Below are 4,619 nucleotides of genomic sequence, written 5' to 3'. Positions count from 1 at the left end.
AGAAATGTAAATGGGAGAGGAATGGTTGAGGGCTTTGTAAGTGAGTAGGAGAAGCTTGGATTGGATTCAGAAGGGGCAGGGAGCCAGTGTAGGGCTTGTAAGAGAGGGAAAGTTGATCCAGGCAGCAGCATTGAGGACAGAGTGAAGTGGAGAGAGGCGTTTTGTCAAGGAGGCCAGATACGAGGAGATTACAGTATTCTAATCTGGAGATGACCAGTGAGTGAATGAGGGTATTCGTAGCATCCTGGATGCGAAAGGGTCTGATCTGGGAAATATTTTTGAGATAGAAACAGTAGGACTTCAAGAGGTACTGAATGTCTGGTTTGAAGGAGAGGGCGGAATCTAGGATAACTTACAAGACAGTGTACTTGAGGGCTAGAGGAGATAGTTGTGCCATCAATAGTTAGTGAAATTGTGGATTGAGAGGTTATGTTTATGTTTAGGGCAGAGTTTAAGAAAATAAAACATCTGATTTAAAAACAGATAATACTGTATGTGCTGATGGAATATTTCTTAGTCCAATTCAAAAGTCAGTTTTAGTTTTAAATCGATAATTCACTTTCTGGGCAAGATGTTGATGTAGTTATCTCCACTGCATCTTTCAGCATAGCATGGAATTAATATAAAAGCCAAGAGTCTTCACATAGACATCCAGCCAGCTGGTAAAGAAACAATTCATTAGTAATTCTACAGTATATCAGCATAAAAACATTGCAGATCACAGCTAATTGAAAGCCTTACGCATTTCATTAGATTTGCATTTTCATCAGAGGAAGTCATTGCTTTCAGCCACATAAATGATGTAAACAAATGAAAAATGTTTTTCTGAATTAGCCTTAGAAGTGTAATCATTGTAAAGTACTACTTTTGTATGAACTGTTTGCCCACTTTAAAGCACTTAAGGTACTAAGAACACTCTGTTAACAGACATTAAACAGAAATTAATTTAATCATGACTTTGTTTGCAGGTCAAAAAGAGTGATGGCTGTTCTACTTTTCTTTGAAAATTGATCTTGTATAAGTACAATGTTTGAAACACTTTGGAAAATTTGTAAACAAGCATATTTTACAAAAATACACAGGTACTGTAATGTGAAAGAATAGCAAACATTTTTTTTTTTCATTTGTGCTGTTCTATTATTTCCAGACTTTCCATTTCAGCCTAACAATAAATGACACTGTTAAAAGATCAAACATTTCTAAAATTATTCTGCAAGCAATATGATGGTAGGTTCCCAAGCTAGCAATAAAATAAAACAACTGAAGAATAACTTTGTAGGTCAAATGAAGTGATGCTGCAGGCAAAGTTTGATTTTTTTCGTTGTTGTTTAGAAAATGCTTTGATTTTTAGCCATGTTTGGTCCTTGGTGGTTACCAGACAAGTTTTTTTTATACTGCAAAAAAGACAATTTTAGACTTGCAACTAAACAGATGTAAATGAATAGTAAAGCACTGTGCATAACAGAACACGCTGTTTCTCTTAAAAAGTAACATGGATATTGAAGGAACAGTGAGCTTAAACTATTATTTATTATAATTTATTACCATGCATACAAAATTGTTAATTATAATATTAATATTTATCGATCGTCCATTTTAAATCAGATCAGTATTTCCCAAAATAGTACCAACTATGCTATTTATTTAAAAAAATCAATGCCAGAATTGTACATCAAAAATGTGATACAGTATCTTTATAAATGAGTGTCCAACACAAACTATTCTGAAGCAATTCCACTATGAAATCCTTTGCCCTGAAATATCTAAACTGTATATATATATATATATATATATATATATATAAACTGTGTATATATATATATATATATATATATATATATATGATAATTGTTAGACCGGCACTCCCTTCTAGGGAAGATCGAGCTCCGGTGCCCTCAGCCTCAATACTGGTAGGTAGCAACAAACATACTGCGGCACTCGGAGTCTTTAGAAGTGAATAACTGTATTTCACATCAGCATCATGAACAGCTCCAACGTTTCGGGGCTCAGCCTCCCCTTTGTCAAGGTGCAAGTAACTCCGAGTGCCGCAGTATGTTTGTTGCTACATATATATATATATATATATATATAAAAGGCAAATGCACTGACTCATCAAAAAATCTCCTGAACCATAAGGACTAGGAACTTGAAATTTGGACAGTGGCTTGCTTTCGTGACGTAGATGTAGGGTTTTTTCAAAATTCCACCTACAAAGGGGGCTAAAAGGGGTGAGATGATTATTGGGACTTCCCCCCTCACAGAGGAGAGTTAAGACAGCCCACTTAGCCGGGGCTATAAAGAATGCATGGTGTCGGCAATAACAAGTCGCGGAGTGGGGAGGACACAATGTTCTGTTCCTGGTATTCCTTACAGTGGCAGAGCAATCCATTATTCAAATAGGGGAGCCACATCAACTGCCACCCCTAAACACTGTCAAACATCGCTGGGTGTGGCTCGCCTATTTGAATAATAGACTGCTTTGCAACCGCCACTGGCAAGGAAATCCAACCTTATGGTTCAGGAGATTTTAGGATGAGTCAGTGGTATTTGCCTATAAATATATATATATATATATATATATATATATATACAGGTTGAGTATCCCATATCCAAATATTCCGAAATACGGACTTTTTTGAGTGAGAGTGAGATAGTGAAACCTTTGTTTTTTGATGGCTCAATGTATACAAACTTTGTTTAATACACAAAGTTATTAAAAATATTGTATTAAATGACCTTCAGGCTGTGTGTATAAGGTGTATAGGAAACGTAAATGAATTGTGTGAATGTAGACACACTTTGTTTAATGCACAAAGTTATAAAAAATATTGGCTAAAATTATCTTCAGGCTGTGTGTATAAGGTGTATATGTAACATAAATGTATTCTGTGCTTAGACTTAGGTCCCAATACCATGATATCTCATTATAGTATGCAATTATTCCAAAATACGAAAAAATCCGATATCCAAAATACCTCTGGTCCCAAGCATTTTGGATATGGGATACTCACCCTGTATATATATATATATATATATATATATATATACAACAATAGAAGAATTGGCGCCAGGGGGTCGCATCAACTCCCACTATTCCAACCCCTAATTGGTTAATACTTAAAAAAAAAATAACATGTTCCATCATAAAACATTTATTAAAAACATATTCAAATTAATACAGAGGAGATATATTATTCCACACTTTAAGATGTATGACTCTCAGCGCTGAATACAAATGTTGAAGGATCACAACAATCTCCTCCTTCTCCTTATTGTTGGTTCGGAGATAGCTTCACAACACAGACAACCCAATGCGTTTTGTCTTATACAAAAGACTTCATCAGGGGTATCTCTACAATTGTAAAAAATCTTATCAGAACTAAAAATAATTGTTCCTTAATAAAAATGCATAATACATTCAATCAAAATATATGAGGAACATATCATTATAATAGAACAAGGATATATCAGAGCAGACAGAATGAAAAGGAAAAAAATTACAATTGAATCTTGGGTCCTACCTCAAGCAGCTGAGAAGTACAGTAGTTTATACAAACAGTATAATGCGACAAAACTTGTTCATACATGCATGATGGAAACTTCAATATAACACCGAGGCTTTCTGATGAACAATCAGTGTGGCCTAATTGGAAAAATATTGACATCATCATATATACTGAGTGTTCATATTATATATGTAATAAAAATATATCATAATGTCCCCTCACATACCTAGTGGTGAGATAACTTGTACAAAAATTTGGAAACCAAGGTACTGAAGGGTCACTTAGAAAGGAAACCTAATAAATTCATATTTAGGGCAAACTAGTGAATGGTCATTATCAGATATTTAATTAGTCAATGATATCAGTTTTGACTTGGGATAATTGATGCATTTTATAATGAAACCGTATTTAAAGAGCAACCTCCCTTTTTAGGTATTACATTTATTGGAGGTTTTTAAGACAAAACACTCTGTTGCTGATCACTACTACCATTCTGGCCCATAGTAATTAAATACTCTAATGAGTCCAGCTGTTTCATTGATTGACATAATGAAAGTGCTGATCTTTAAACCCAGACTCTAAAAGTGCTGGAATGAATTATCAAAGAATAAACTTTTAATTACATACCGTCACAAAATCAAAAGAGATGTGAAAGTGAATATATCCAACCATTGAAAGGTGTGTCGTACGGTATGCCGGCGCTGTTTCATTATGTCAATCAATGAAACAGCTGGACTCATTAGAGTATTTAATTGCTATGGGCCAGAATGGTAGTAGTGATCAGCAATAGAGTGTTTTGTCATACATCTTAAAGTGTGGAATAATATATCTCCTCTGTATTAATTTGAATATGTTTTTAATAAATGTTTTATGATGGAACATGTTATTATTTTTTTTTAAAGTATTAACCAATTAGGGGTTGGAATAGTGGGAGTTGATGCGACCCCCTGGCGCCAATTCTTCTATTGTTGTATATTCCTTATTTCCAGTCCCTTCTAACAGGGGACTTAGTTGAATCAGGCTGCCTTTTCCAAATAGTTTACGTACGTATTTATTCAGGGTGACAGGTTTCACAAATTAGCGCAAAGGGAGTGTATTTGTTTGATATAGATA

General features: G+C 34.5%; 1 long non-coding RNA gene across 1 annotated transcript; it reads right to left on the bottom strand.

The window, feature by feature from the left end:
* Positions 1 to 3,321: 3,321 nt before the first annotated feature.
* LOC134935438 (uncharacterized) lies at positions 3,322 to 3,795 on the bottom strand. Its single transcript, XR_010180136.1, has 3 exons — positions 3,733 to 3,795; positions 3,522 to 3,643; positions 3,322 to 3,352 (listed from the first exon to the last, which is right to left on the bottom strand). It is a non-coding gene; the product is annotated as an uncharacterized LOC134935438 (long non-coding RNA).
* Positions 3,796 to 4,619: the final 824 nt, after the last annotated feature.

This window comes from Pseudophryne corroboree, chromosome 6 (assembly GCF_028390025.1).
Source record: "Pseudophryne corroboree isolate aPseCor3 chromosome 6, aPseCor3.hap2, whole genome shotgun sequence".
In the NCBI taxonomy this organism is placed as follows: domain Eukaryota; kingdom Metazoa; phylum Chordata; class Amphibia; order Anura; family Myobatrachidae; genus Pseudophryne; species Pseudophryne corroboree.
This window is presented reverse-complemented; position numbering and strand designations above follow the sequence as displayed.